General features: G+C 38.7%; 1 long non-coding RNA gene across 1 annotated transcript; it reads right to left on the bottom strand.

Annotated features, from left to right (window-relative positions):
- Window positions 1-880: 880 nt before the first annotated feature.
- Window positions 881-14,856, bottom strand: LOC121630223. Its single transcript, XR_006008491.1, has 3 exons — window positions 14,631-14,856; window positions 10,256-10,262; window positions 881-892 (listed from the first exon to the last, which is right to left on the bottom strand). It is a non-coding gene; the product is annotated as an uncharacterized LOC121630223 (long non-coding RNA).
- Window positions 14,857-16,216: the final 1,360 nt, after the last annotated feature.

Below are 16,216 nucleotides of genomic sequence, written 5' to 3'. Positions count from 1 at the left end.
CATCCCTATCCTCCCCTACTGATGTAACACTACATGTTTGTTTTCTCTCTTTGATTGAGATGTTGTTTTTTTTTTACTTTTAACTTCAATTCCTTAAAAAATACATTTGAAACAATTTCTTTCCAGATATTCTTACAGCAGACCAATAAAGAGATATTAGAGGAGAACACCAGTATTACATAAGTAATGTGAGTATCTTTTCTTTAAGTTGCTTTAATCAGGACATGAAATGAACAAAAAACCTTTATTTATTGGACAAATGCATATGTTGGTCAAAGGAAGATTCAAAGTGACATTATTCACTGGTGTGTGAACTGGTCTGGTTTGAGTTTCATCATTTTCAGCATTTTGGAGAAATGAAGCTGGAGAGTGAAATTTGAGTCGTGATATTTATTTAATAACAGATTTATTTTCTTTGTATTTCCTGTGAGAAGTTGACACATGTTGAATGGAAGTAGGTTGGAGGTGGAGAGGCTTTGGTTGCACCTTTCGATGGCACAGTGACATTTATTATGAGCATTTCTGAAGCTGTTGCTGCCCAGCAGCATTGTGAGGCTGGGGAACTGCACTATACAAGTTTTTCTTCAAGGACGCTGACGTTGCAGCTGAGTTTTGCTCAGTGCAGCTGATGTCAGTGCAAACAGGCCAGTTATGAAATTCAAGCTTTAACTTAAACTATTGGACTCATTTTCCAAATCTTCCTGGAGTTTTTGAAGTGGGCTCAAATATATAAATACTGAAAACATCTACATCCTCAGTTCAATGTTGGGGATCAATTACAGAAAATATTCTTAATTTTGAACAACACAACTCAACAATCATGCACCCTCACTTCCTGGTTCTGTTCCTTTGTGAATAATAGGTGAAAGATTTGGTGCATCTGCTTTGTGACCTGACTGCATGCAGAGGTGGGGGTTAAAAAAGAGACATGACTTTATAGAGAGGGTGAAAAGTAAAGAAAGAGAAGACAGGAGGCTCTGTTTGCACTGTGAACAACTTCAAACCCCTGCTCGTATTTCAGGAAATGAACAGAGAGAACAAGTCCTCTGAGCCACTTTATCTGATCCATGCACACACTGAAATAGGATTTTCACACATTTCTCTAAACTCCATTCCTCCAGACTTAAACAGCTGACTCCAGAACACCTTTACAAAGTCAGTGTTTGTATGTGCATGCACGCAATTTTCAAATCCTGGAAACAGCCACTGAAATAGTTTCCACATGAAACAGAAAACCATGTATTCACTGCAGAAACATTGCAAAGCAACAAAAACACCAGATAAAGACCTGTCAGGCAAGTTGTGCTGCTGTTTTCCCATCCAGCCTTTACAGTAAAAGTAAAATATGTAAAGCAAAAAACTGGATTTATTCTGTTCGTGTTTATGACTTGCCAACATCTGCTCCCAACTTGCCAAATACTGACACTTAGCTGTAAGCCCTCGGCATCTGTTTTCAGCACACTGTGTAGATCTCTGCCATCACTTTCTAAAGCAGAGGGAACTGCTGGTTTTTATCAGTTATCCTTCTGCTGCTGGAGGCGACACACTGGCTCTGTTAACAGTGAATTTTGACAGGAAATTTTGTTTGTCTATATAAAATGTGTAAGAAGGTCCAATGGGAGGCGTAGGATCATCACCAAGCATAGGATTCTTGTTCGAGGATGAGCATCTGCTGATTTTCACCTCTTTCATTTAATTTATTCAGTCTTTATTTGGATTAGCACTGCACTCTTCATATCTAGAAATAGTTAGCTGGTAACTTGTCATTTCACATCGGCTGGTGTAAAACTTGTCAGGAACCCATGACAACCCACTTCCTGTGTGGAAGTATCTGAGCTTGATGTCCCAACAGAAACTATCTCATATTATTCTAGTGAAAAATTAGCTAATGAGAGTATTCTGCCCAAACAAGATATAAAATTTAGTTTTTCTTTTTAGTAGATTTAAACCTCAGCTAAGTCCGTTTTTAGGTATACAGCTACAAAAATACATTTAATTAGCTAAATAATGTTTAGAGGAAAAAATGACATAATTATAGATTGCTTTTTTTCCATATCAAACGTCTTAAAAAGAAACTTTCAACACATTTATAGAGGCAGTTGTTGTCTTTTCACTCATCTTATAAATCTTAGAAAAATAAAATACTACAAAACAACAACAATTGCGGGTAAATTTAACAGCAAATCGAATCAACCATTTGCATAGCATAAATATTTATAATAGACAACAATAGAGATTGTTGATTTAGAACACACAAAGAGAAGTTAGTGACAGGAGCTTTATGAATGCAAGAATATTTCTATAATCATGACTACTAACACTATTTACAGTGAGGTATTATTTATTTACAATAAGGCTAAAACAACTACTTCCAAGTCGCAGCCAAAATGAATCATGTCTCTACTGTTTGCACAACTCGCATCTGCTGCATATGTTGGAGGTTTAATTTTTATTGCTGCTTCTCCGTCCCTCGCCCTGCATCCTTTTAGGAGTCTGCTGTACCTTTGAATCATGTTCAATTTGCTGTATTTCACCTTGTCATAAACTCTGCTCCAAGTTCCTCTACCAGCTGCTGCAGAACCTTTTTTGAACTATTTGGGTGCCAGTGCACTTATTAAGGATGGCGTTGACATTTACTCCTGCAAAGTTCAGTATGTTGTAAAAAACAGCACTGACCCAACCCTGCTTACCAACCTTTACACAAAACTTTCTGGTCTTCTGATCCATAACATCCAAACTAAATGTAGAACGGCAAGTCCTGTATGGTCAAAATAATCACATTAGATATCCTAGACCCGTCCAATGTGGACGTTTTACTTTGATTGTATTTGTGATTCTTTATAAAGCCTAGGAATTTTATGGGATGGCTTAGCCAAAACGTCGTGTTTTACCCTGACATGTCCTCTTTTAAAAGCTAAAAAAAACGCATCTAGCTGGAATTTTAAAATCGTCCAGGATTTAGTTTTATCTCAGCCTCAGATACATTTACATTGGATTGGATTTGCGATTTATGGAAGCTGGGAGCAGCCAGGCTCGCATGTTTTTCAATTTTTTTAAAACTGTTTTCTCATGATAACGAGATAATTTATCTCATTATCTCGAGAAATCAAACTTTGTTTTCTCGAGATAAAGGATTATTCAAATGCAGAGTTGAGAGGGGGCTGAAGCTGGAGCTCCTGGTCCATCATAGAACCAACACAGAGAAACAAACATTCAATCAGACTTGCAGTCACTTCTAGCAAGAATATACTGTAGAGGCTCAAATCAGCCTAACATGCATGTCTTTGTACTGCGGGAGGAAGCCGGGAGAGAACCCATGCATACATGGGGAGAACAAACAAAACTACACAAAGGTTCCCAAAACCTATCTGTAACCCATATGAAAATTCCTCTTAAAGATATCTTTAATGGGTTTTCCTGGTTGTCCGTGAAGGCACCATTTGGTCACATGACATCTGTTCAGCCAGACCCACTTCCTGGTAGTCTCCATACAAGCCATCTGTGTTACTCCACCAACAGATGTGTGGGAGTATGGGAATGGGAAGGCTGCAACAGGTGAGTCTTGTCCAAATGCTTCCGTTTTGTGTAGTTGATTCTTGTTTAAAACTCTGTCGTACGTTGTAGACTCTGCAAACCCACTGCTGACGCCAGGGCTCTCGTGTGGGATGAATTTTTAAGAGGATTGGTGAGTCTGTTTGTTTGCTACATGCTGTCAGCATTAGCGTGCTTGTGCCTTGGCCTACTAGCATAATGCTAATGTAGCATTACACTGCATTAGCTTTATGTTGAATAAGTTATGTTTATTTTTATGCTAGGGGTTTTAAAAAAAAAACTATGTTGGCCTAGCATGTATTTTAAATTTACTTTTGGTTTTAGTAGTGTTTCTGTCAATGCACTTTGATTTCAGAGTGTTGCATCATTTGAATTGTATTTGCATTTTTTGTTTGATGGTCGATGATGTATAATTTAATGATATTTAATTATTTAATGGGTGTACACCAAGACAAAACTAGCTAGTGGGTATGAACTTGAATGACTGAATGTTGGCCTTGTTTATCTGATGCAGGCCAGGTGTGCCCTGTTGGGTACAGATCCTTCTGGATGGCGAGCTAGACGCAAGAGCCTGAACCCTGTAACACACCCTCTGCAGTCTGGTAGGGGGCTGTTTGCAAGCCAGCCCACTCCCATCTTTATCTGTTTTGCCCTGCTCACCGCTCACATCCACACCAGTTGAATAGCGCGCATATGGACATTTATTCAATTTTCATGGACTCTGTTTATTATTGGACATCTCATACATACTGCATTGTGAAAGGTGAACAGAATAATTGTGACCTAACTTGGTTGATGGAGCAATTTCAACTGGGTTGAGTTTGCATACTGGCTCATTACATGTTGTGAATCATTTGGATGCAATAAGTCAACTCTTGGAATGGAATCTTGTGAACATGTTTTTCCCTTTATCCTGCAGATTGTGAATATTGTACGTATTGTTTTTTTTGTTCCACATTATTATGGCATAAATTCACTGAAGGTCAAAATCTTGCCTGTGTGATTACTGTACCTGCACCTCCCTGAGTTGATATCTACATCTTCTGACTCTATCCTTAGACATTATCTTTTTTCCCACAGCAAATCTTAGTACATGCTACATAGCCATCAATTTTTTACAGTTTTTCTGGGGTCGGGTCGCAGGGGCAGCTGCCTAAACAGGGAAGCCCAGACTTCCCTTTCCCCCCATTCCGAAGCCAGCCAAGAGATGTAGTCCCTCCAACGTGTCCTGGGTCTTCCTTGGGGTCTCCTCCTGATGAGATGTGCCCAGCCTCAGGGAGGCATCCTGACCAGATGCCTCCTGGATGCCTCAGTTGGCCTCAATTTGGTCCTCTATATGCAGAGGAGAAGGGACTTTACTCTCATCCCCTCCCAGATCAACAAGCTTTTCACCCTTTCTGTGTGAGAGAGCCCAGCCAGAAAAAAAAAATCATTTCGGCTGCTTGTATTCGCAATCTCGTTCTTTCGGTCACTACCCACAGCTCATGAGTATAGTAACATAACGTAGAACAATTGGTAGATAAGATTATAAAAATATGATATATTAAGTATGTACATTAATAAACAATAAACAATATATTGGATTTTACTGAGTGTGTTTGTGGTCTACTGGGAGAATCACGGACCTCCTCCCAACGCTCCTTCCTGCTTTGGATGCAGCAGTGTGGCTCTGAAGGAGTTCTATCGTGCTCTCCCAACGCCTTAACTGGTGGATGCAAGTGGTGTACCAATACAGAGTTGTTCTGTATTGGGATACCTCAGTACAGCAATGGACGCAAGCTGACATCAGATAAAGCAACATCCATCAATGATCAATATGTCCGATTTTACTTCTATGAAGTCTGACAAAGGCTGAAATTGAGAGGTGTTGTGAAGTTTTACTAATCACTCATTCACATAATTATACATACACACCATGACTGTAGCCCCTCCCATCGGTCTGTTTTGATCATTGAAATCAGGTGTGATACACTTACTTTTGAGTCCACCTTAATCATGTCGTTATCTCGAGAAAACAAACTTAATTTTCTCAAGATAAAAAGATAAATTATCCTGTTATCGCGAGAACGGCCCTCGTTAGCTTGAGATAACGATAAAAAAAAAAAAGAATTGCTGATAAAGGCTGCTTTCGGCTTCCGTAGACTTTCACTCCCTACACTTGCTTTTTGTTATCTTCTCCATCAGACGATGACAACAGGAGGGAGATGAGGAAGCTGTAGAACTGAGAGGCCAGTTACCTGGTAATGGCGTCGCTATCAGCCATTTGGAAATTCAAGATAACTGTAATGCACCATAACTTTGTGTTTTTGCAGAACTGCAGAGAAAGTGTGTGTGAATCTTCCTTTTTATATAGTCTCAGATGGGCTTCGCACCTGTGGGGGATGGAAAGGCTTTCAAACGTCTTCCGGTGAGAGGTTTCATCTCCCTCACTTTCTCCACAGTTTTGATGCACATCTTAAAAAGAAGACGAGGTGAGGAGGAGGTTCATGATTTGGAGTGATGGTTTTGACAGCTTGGGGAAGAAGCTTTTCCGGAGTTTTAGATATAAATGTCCAGTATCTAGTAAAGCTAGAGAATGCAGATAAATGCACAAATATGTTCATCTTGGTGCATGGTAAGCTCAGTGCATGACATGCACAGCAGGAAACTGGAAACCCACATCAGTTCTGCATAAAGACAGAAGTTTTTTTCTTTTCTTCATTTTTTGTTTGTTTGTGTGTTTTTATATATTTATTACATTTTTGTTTTATAAAGCGACAAAAAAACAGAAAGACACTTGGTCAAAATTTATCCTCCACACTGAAAGTGGACTGAATGCTACAGTAATGGACACACTTACATCTATCCACATGGTCCTGATGCCACATATGATCCACTACACTAAAGCTAGCTATTAGCTGTAATTTAGGACCACGTCAGCAAGCAATTGAAAGCAGCAATGAATTTCACTCACTAACCTCTTGAGTTTTTAGATGATGCCATGCTCAAAAACAGTGTGTTTGTCAAAAGTAAGCCTTTATTTATGATGTCTAGTAATTTCCCACATGATTCACAATTTAGTTATTTTTTGCAAATGTAAGTCAGCAAGGCAGGCAATCAGAACACCCAGTATACTCTAAAATTGAGGGGAAAAAAATAATATAAAGGTATTTGAAATAAATACAACCTATTTGGAGTTATGATACTTCCAAAGTTAATCTAGAGGTACCCAAGATTAAGAAGTAAACCAGTCGAGATGAGCATGCCAGGTCCCTGTTTTCTTTTAAAGAAAATGATTAAAACAAGGCATCAAAAAAGTTTACTTTCATCACATCTTTTTATTTTTATTTATCAAAGAACTACCTAACTTTGACATTAGAATAACACAGATGTCTGTCATATTATGTTCATCTTTATAATCAAATAATTTATTTATTAATGAAAAAAATATGAAAGTACAAATGCTGCTGGTAGAAAAACATAGCCTTGAACTCTGAAATATATATCTTATATGTAATTAATTTTATGTAGATGAAGAAAGAGCCAGTTGTTTCCACAAATCCAATATGATCGATCATAGTTAGTGACAAATTCAGATGTGACTGAACTCAGATTAAGCTGCAATTTGTTATGCCAATACTGCCACTGCCTGCATTTCCAGCTCCTCCACCACCCCATCAGCCACCTACAGGTTTCAAAGTGAAAATATCTGCTCAATAATATCTCCATGAAAATATATTTGCAGAGAAAAATGAGCTTCTGCTGCTGTGGTAAAACAGTTTAGATGTGCGCTGTCTGCCTGCAGTATAATTATGTTATTTTCTGCATCATTTATTTGCTGTGGGCACGTTGCAGCTACTCTAGACTTTTAGCATGAATGAGACAGGACTCTGTTTCCAAAATTAATTCAAATTAATCTTATTTTTCAAACATGAACATACAAATAATAAAAGTGTCTCCTTCACAGCTAACTCAATCACATTTTCAGCTTTTCATAAAAGGTGTTGGTTCAAAGCCACGAGCTGCACCACATGTCAAGTCTCCTTCAGGCCAGATGCCAGATGCAGGCTGCTGCTGGAACAATAAAGTCCTCTCATGCTTTGCCAGGGGATGCTGGAATTCACTGAAGCTGGAGCAACTGACACACAGGATGTGTATGATCGGGCTATACTGATATCTGATCCGACTGCTGATGATGAGTGTTTGTGATGCATTCTAGTGTCCATGATTAAAATAAATTATGTCACGGAGTGTTTCCTTGTGTCGACTGACATTAACTGCATCCTGTGTTTGTACACTGTAACAGAGAGCAGCCCAACACATGCAGCACAGACGTCACAACACCCAGCAGGGCTGGTTGAAATCAATCAATCAGTTAGCAGCAACAGCCTTATTGTTTAGGTCATATTCAGAAAAAAAAAAAGCATTTTTCATTTCAGCTTTGCATCTGTGACTTTTAAACAGATAAAAACACTTTTTTAAAGATGTTGATGTAATATCTGAGACATTTCTATGAGCTTTTCCTCATAACATTCCCATTTTTATAGATTTACAAACCTGATTATATAAGAATGAGGTTGTAATTCAGAAAAATCCCACAGAAAATTCTGCAGTGATCAAACTACCAGAGAACAGATCTATGGACACAGAAACAGTCAGCTAATTTAAGTAATAATCAAAGCAGTTTAATTGCAGTGGAGTCACAAACAAGCAGACCTGCTGATTATCAGGATCAGGAAATCACTGGTGCAGCGTGGACGAGCGTGCCAGGCTACATGCACAACCATGACTCTGACCACCAGTTACACTGAAGAAAATGTTCAGTCAACAAAGATTTATTTGTCAAATTAATTTAATAAACTTCCACGTTTAACCAAATCCAAACATTGCATTGATTTTCTTTGCTTGGGACAACAGACAGCTCAGAGTCAGCTGATCATGAAGTCATCAAAGCCAAACATGATTTACAATTATGATCAGTAAACATGTTAATCTTTCCCAACATTCATTACTGCAGCTCCGTTTCTGTAAAAGGCTGCAGTTCTTGAAAATGAAGCCATGTGAACATAAACCTGCCACAACCTGAGATGTCTGTGGCTGCTTGGAAAGACTGGTGGTCGTCTGGGAATGCCATGCACCTCTGAACTCTTCCCATTAAATCGGCTGCATACTGGGATTATCAGGGGTCCCAGATGAAACATGAGCAGCATGAAAGAATTTTGGTGAAATCTTTGATCTTTCTTATCACGGCAGCAAAAAAGACTGAAAGACAGTTGTCGACAGAAGGCACTAAGTTTTTCTTTTTTTTCCAGAAATTTAGGGAAATAACTTTGCAGTTCGACTTTTGCTACAAAAAGGTGATTAACCAAGAAGCTGGAAGCATAAAATGATGTCTATCCTCTATAAAACTTACTCTATGCTAACATGAAGCAAAGACTTTGTTTTTATCTTTATAGTAAAAGCTTGCTGTGGTGCCGTGATATAGCTAAAAGCTTGTGTGCATCTGCCGTCCCTGACCAAAGCCAAGTGTAGCAAAAGTCATAAAATCCAAAAACCATCCAAAAGCACAGACAGTACATTCTCATAATGCAACCAAACATCAACAACACAAAAAGCCACTGTCCTGACAAAGCAATGAGTGGCTGCAGGAGCCATTTCCATTTCTTCACATGGATTTGTAAATGTTGAAAGAGTTCAGGACCAGACACAAGCCAGGTGGACATTACAACTGGCAAATCTCAGTTGCAGAAGCTGCAACTAAGAGAATAAAAAAGGACGGGTGTCTATATTCTCATATTGTCCGTGTTTAATCTATTTATTTCTTTTCATAAAGCACTTTGGCAGTGTTATTGTTATTGTAGAGGAGAAGATGTATTCACAGCAGCTCTTCCGAACTGAATCTTAGTTGATTTGCTCAGAAGGTCCGATTCGTCCGGTTCATGCAGCACCGCCTCAGGCAAGCAGGGAAATACATTATTCAGGAGGTTTGGTTGTTTGACTGGAACAGTTCGGTGTGGTTTGGTTTGATAAACCCTGATCTCTGTAGCCTTACCTGGTAGGCTGGGTATATGCCAAACAGCAGAAACAAAGGAGGAAAATGGTGGACAGTTTGTGTTCTTTCCTCTTGGCATGTGGCTTTAAAGAACAAAAAAAATCTACAGTAAATTTAAACATGGTGTTGCTGCTAGTTTGTTATTAGTGTCGAGTCGCAGAAGAGGTGATGATTTTTTTTCCACCAGTTTATGGATTGCAGGGTGTCATGTGCTACCCTTTATGGTCAGATCAGTAAGACTAGGAACTCAAAAGAAGGGTCCCAAAAAAGGTAGGATGGGTTAAATTAGATATTCTGGTTCCATTCCCTGTTTTTGCCTGTGAAAGAGCAAAAAAATATAAACCCGTCCTGTATCAATCCACACGGGCTTAAGTGCAGTGTGAAAGCAACCCCCAAATGAACCAAGTCTCCATACTTACTGACTCTTAATGAAGTAAAAGGTGTCTTTTGTTAGTCGGTCCCCCATTGCTGGTTTGCAAAATGCTGCTGCATGGCTTAACTGACATGCACAAGCATGAGCACATTTCACCGTTTTTAACCTCATTTAACTCATCCTAAACCACATATTCATTAATGCAGTTTAGGATTCATTTAAAAATTCTTTTATTTGCTTTTAAATCCTTAAACTGTCTTGCTCCACCCTTCCTCTCAGAGTTGCTGTGTTGTTATTACCCCACCGCTTCCTCATGTCAGCTGAGCAGCTGCTCCTGAGAGGAAACTTGGGTTGTGCCTTTGCTGTTATGAATGACCTGCCACTCCACATTAGGCAGACCTCTTCTGTGTCTTCATTCATTTATTTTATTGTGTCTGTCTTTACTCTTTTATGATTTTTTGTATCTAGTATCTTTTCTCATTTGATGTTTTATGCTTTGTGTTTTCTGCTTCATGTCCTGTGTTATTATGTTTTAAATTGTGATTTTTGTACAGCACTTTGCTCCTCTGTGGTTTTAAATGTCCAAACAAATTAAGTTGAAGAATTACATTGCATTTTATGACCAGCTGTGTGTTCTAATCATGCAAAAACATTTTCTTCACCTCTTCCTTGCAATCATGGTCACATCAACCAAAACGGATTTACAATATGTATTATTTTTCTCTTTCTTCTTCTTCTTCTTCTTTTTTAAATAACAGGACAATCAGCAGTAAATCACACACTGTTAACCTCACCAAATCTTAAATGGGGACTTTTTTGCAACAGCGTCTAGTAGCAGTCTGCATCCCTGGGTACAAACACATCTGAGAGGAATAATAGTAACATTTTGCTGAAGGTGTAGTTCAGCTAAATGTAGACGAATAAATGGAAACGTGACTTTAAATCTCTTGTTAGCTTGTGAACCTGCTGCTCCTGCTGCTGGTCCATCTAATCTTTTTTTTATTATTTAGATTTATTTGGTTGTTTTGTACAGGTAAAATGCATAAAAATAATCAAACCACAAACCATGTGTGGGAATGGAAGAAACAGATTTTTAAAGGTTACCTGAGGGTGATTGGAAGAGGTGGGCTGTAAACAGAACTTAGTCATTTAGAGATTAACATTTTACTCAATCACATCGCATGATCTTTTTTTATTTTTTATTTGCCGTTTTATTTTTATTTATTTATTTGTTTATGATTTTTAAACTTTTCTCCTCTTTTAATGAAACACTGTCAAGCTTTTAGGTCAGGGCGATAATCGAAGTACCTGGTAAACTCACTGAGATTTTTACCATCACGGCTCTGTGGCTTGAACTGAAGCTCTGTCAGTTTACCACTTTGGTTCAGGCTGAAATATCTCAACAACTAAGTGGCAAATAGCTGCACTACATACCACTTTAACTCAAAGTGCTTTTTAAATTGCCCCTCAATCACACACTCACACAGTTACTATGCAAGGTCTCGGTCATCAGGAGCAATTTGGGGTCTCAACCAAGGACATGAGGACTTGAAAAGTGAGGGATCAAATTGCAAACCAGCTCTAAGCCTTGACCCAGCAAACAGCAGCCAGTGATTAGACATTGATTTATTGGTGAGATAAAGTTTAAATGTGTTTGTTGGAGAAATGAGGGAAAGCCGAAGACAGAAAACAGCAGAGAGCCATGGTGCAAGTTGGTATGAGAAGAGAAAGTTTACTTTTTTTAGACAAAAGGTTCACACATAAATGTTTCCCAGGATTATAAATGAAACAGATTAAAACTGTGTCCATCTCCACATGGAGATGAGTTTAGATGAAGTACCTGCCAGCAGCATCAAAGGACTCCAAGAGTGACATGTCTCGTCCTTGCAGCACTTGTCCTGCTAATTTCTTCCTCTTCCTCGTCATAATTTAATTATATACTGTGTTATGGTGAACTCTCGGATGTTTAAGGAGGTTTGTAGTGTTACTCTCTGTGTCCTTCCACACACATCATACATCGCGCCATTGCTGATTTCCACTAGTCTCAGCTTAGATCTCTGAGCAGTCATCAGTCAGTGGATGAACATGTTGAAATAGTCCTTTAAGTCTTTTGGCTTGTGCATGCATTTGCTGATGCTGGTGTTTTGGTGGCTTCGAAGCAAAACTGACATCTCTTTGATTTTCTGTGTTGAGCATGAGAAACGTCCCGAGTCCCAACACTGACAGCATTTAATTGTCCAACCTCTACTGTTACTGTGTTGGTGTGTGTGTGTGTGTGTGTGTGTGTGTGTGTGTGTGTGTGTGTGTGTGTGTGTGTGTGTGTGTGTGTGTGTGTGGTTTACTCTAGCACTGAGCGAGTTATTTGTTATTTGGTGCTGTTTAAAACACAGTTCTGTGATAATCGCTGTGAAATTAAACTCCAAACTCCGTTAAAGACTTTTGACGTGGTGTCGGTGCCGAGCGGCTGCGTTCATGAGTGGCCCTTTGACTCGCTCCGGAGACGGCTGCTGCAGATGATATCAGCATGATCGGAGTTGGATGCTGCAGGGCCGGATTACCAGGCAGCCGTGCCCGGTGTCCTATTAAATACTCAGCATGCCTCAAATAAAGCGTGTGTCCTACTGAAGGCGGTTGTTGGGAAATAAAAGTGCAGTAACATGACGCTGCTCTTCCTGAAATAGCCCAGACACAGAGCAGGGATGCGACATGCTGCCCCGAGGATGGAGTGTGTGGTAGGCAGGAAACAGAGGGCAGGATTTAGAGAGGAGTTTTGGTGCAGGACCAATCCCCTGCAACTTTTCACATCACTTGGTTTGTTGTGCCTTTGAGGCTCCACTTCAGAGAATCTTTTACAGCATTAAATGTGTACCAGAAAACATACCGCGTTTATTTTAAAGGTTAACTTTTTTATGCTCAGCATACAAGATTCAAGAGCTTTAAAAGGAACTTGTTTTCTTTCTTTTTTTTTTAAATTAGGATCCCAGACTCAAACAAAAACTCGTTGACTTGTCCACAAAACCCCAACTGGAAGAGGAGGACCATCATCTAAAGTCATTTGGCAAAGCCAGATAAAGAGATAAAGGATCAGAACCTAAATATCAGGTTTTAAAACATACAATCCCAGTAATTTAATACTGTATCTGCCAATAGAGAAAACTGATACCAAAACAGAAGATTATTAGTGCAAATCTCATTATTATTGAAGATGTTTGTTGGGTCATGAGGCTGTTAATAAACCACACAGCTCACTGTCAGCTGCTTCACTTGAATCCACTTCTCATTTCTTTGTATTTTGCTTCCAAGCAGACTTTCTAGTAATCTTTGAAAATGGTCTAAATCAATAGTCCTCCAGCTTTCTGGAGATCTGTCAAATAACTTAAGGGAAATCTAAAAAAACAGGCTCCTGTGACAGACAAATTAGTAAAGAGAATCATTTAAAATGGGATCTTTAGGCTTTTTGATACCAGCAGCCTTTCACAAAGACACGTCATTTGTTCTCATTTCTTTATTGGCATAACAGTGTGACAGACAGAAACGTGACAGACAGAAACGAGTGTGTTTGAAACAACAAAGTGATTCCCAAACAACGTAGCTGGTGTATCTCAGCATGGCGTGCAATGTGTCTTTTAAACATTTAAGGAAACAAGTGGAGGACAAAAGAAAGCAGATGAAGAGGATTTGAAGACTTTGTCAGAAAGAAATAGGAACAAATCCAAGAAAAACCTGAATCTGGACCTGAAAGATGCATCTGGACCTTCACTTGATCCATCTACTATTGGCTGAAGCCTCATCACAAATGGTCTCCATGAAAGGATGGCTGTAGAGAACCCATTATTAAGGAATATAAAAAGTATAATCTACTGTATTTCCCTTTATGTGTACACATCTTCCAGCAAAATGCTGCTCATAGTTTCTGTTTGACTAGAATTATACGGTTTAAAGAAAAAATGAGGATTGGCTCAAGACTTTTGCTCAGTAGCGGCCAATTTAACTTCTCGTTATTACTACATAAAATAGTTTCTTTTTTCTCCTGTTTTTGCAAGTTATTACTATTTCTAGAAATCAGCAAGTATCCAGACTATTTCTGTCAGATAACAAGAATGCAATTTCTTATGTAGGGCGAATGCCATTGTTTTGCAGGAAAAAAAATATTTTTATTTTATATATTATTTTGGATAGCTGAACGAGCAGGGATTGAATTCTGAATATCAGCCATGCATCTCCAGTCTCACTGATGTGTCATCAAAGTTGTATTTTGCAGGGGATCAGGAGTTGTTGGGCATGTCCCATAGCTCTTGATTTTTTGCACCCAAATACAAGAATAATGTGGTTTTACATTGAAAATAGCAGAACTCAGCTTTAACTGTTAAACTCTGAAGCCATGTTTTGCTATTTCCGGTCTGTCTGGCTTTTTTAATGCACAACTGCATGCAGATGCTCAACCATTTTAACCCCAGAAAACATACTGACATCATTTTTTATGAGGCCAAACTGATGCAAAATGATTGTATCAACAGTACTTTGTAGAAATATCACACATCTTGGCTTTGCTAAAATGGCATTGAAAGAAACACACAACAGAACTATTTACATATTTACACTTATATATATATATATATATATATATATATATATATATATATATATTACAGTTAATCATTATTTTATTATCACTGGACATCAAAAACATCTTATTGACTTCATTCTAGCCATAGAGGATCATTATTTTTGTTATTTTCAGTCAGACATAGAACTTTCTGCTCGCTTGGTGATCTTCAGCTGCTCCTGATTGGACAATTATATCAAGTTAAGCTCTCTGATTGGTGGAACGTTTGACAGGAAGTAGCTTCATCAAAATTTCCAGATCAAAATAGAGGTTTCTTAGCAACAAAGTACTTTTAGTAATCCTTTTGAATTACAAACGTAATAGATAATCATTGTTTATTGTATTTTTGTGAGGACATAATTTGGTCTGAGAGCCTCTGTAACAGGGATGTTTTTACCACTTCCTGAAACAACTCATAGAGAAAAGAAACAGAGTATCACCGGCTTTGTGGGACTGAAACTTAACAGCAAAATTCATTTAAGCTGAAACACGCAAAAAGTGAGGTCAAAGATTTTCCTGCATGGCCAGTGCACAGCATGTGTGCACGTGGTCTGTATCCGTGACACAAATAGCAGCCTCAGACAACAGGCAGTCTGAATAAGTAAGGAAAATAAATGACCAGCTGCAGTAAAACAGACACTGGGTAAAGAGGGAGTTGAGGCAGAATGTAATCTTTACAAACTAAATTGGTCGTCTTTTCACTTAAACAGTGAGACAGCCTGACATGGGTAAGTAGGTTGCTCTAAAATCAGCGGGCCCTAAAGGAAAGCTGCTCAGCTCCCTGCTGTTCTGCATCTAAGGGGGGAAAGGAGGGGAGTCCAGGGAAACTATTGAGGAGATGCAGGGTGTAATTGGCTTACTGGTTGTTTTTATAATAGAACTGAGACAGACCACATGCTGATCAGATGTAACTAGGTCCTTAGCAGATGTGTGATCTTTTTTTTTTTCTTCTCCTCTTTCACAATGCCATTTCTATTGACTAAATTCCCAGACAGAAATATGTTGAGTGAGTGGAGACACAGCCCCATTAGATGACACCGTTCAGCATGGGTTTCTATATAAAGATAGTTTTCAACCTGAGATCTAACGTTGTTATCTGAAGTGGAATCTTCAAAATCCTGCCATGTCCTTGGAGAACAATTAGGGCAGAGAGGGCTGAAGCAGCCTGAAGGCTTCACATTTCTGAGCGTCACCAAGCTTTCTGCAAGTTCAGTTTAAATGTTCAGGACTGAAGGAAAAGTAAGATCACCACACTGTCCTTGAAGACAAAGCTACTGATTTATTGCCCCTGTTACATGTGGACTTAAAAAGATATCTGTCCACATCCAACCTTATGTGGTTTCCATTTCCATCCAAGTGTAGAAGAAAATTTAACCTGCCAAAACCAAATGAAATTCCTGTCAAAGGAACAGGGGAACAAAACAGAGAGCAGAAAACATGACAGAAATATGACATTTCTCTTTTTGGCTGCTCAAAGAATCAACTACCAGACTCAAATTTCAAGCAGTTTCATTACATACATGCCATACATCCAGCTTTTTAGAGACAAGGCAGATCATAACAAGTGGTTTGCCTTGATTCTTGTGTTTGAAAGTTGGTTGTTTAAGATAAAAGCTAAAAGATAATAAATCAAAATGTCCAGTTGTATATTGTT

Source organism: Melanotaenia boesemani, chromosome 19 (assembly GCF_017639745.1).
Source record: "Melanotaenia boesemani isolate fMelBoe1 chromosome 19, fMelBoe1.pri, whole genome shotgun sequence".
Taxonomy (NCBI): Eukaryota; Metazoa; Chordata; class Actinopteri; order Atheriniformes; family Melanotaeniidae; genus Melanotaenia; species Melanotaenia boesemani.
Note: the sequence above shows the minus strand (reverse complement) of the source record. Positions and strands in the feature narration are given on the sequence as shown.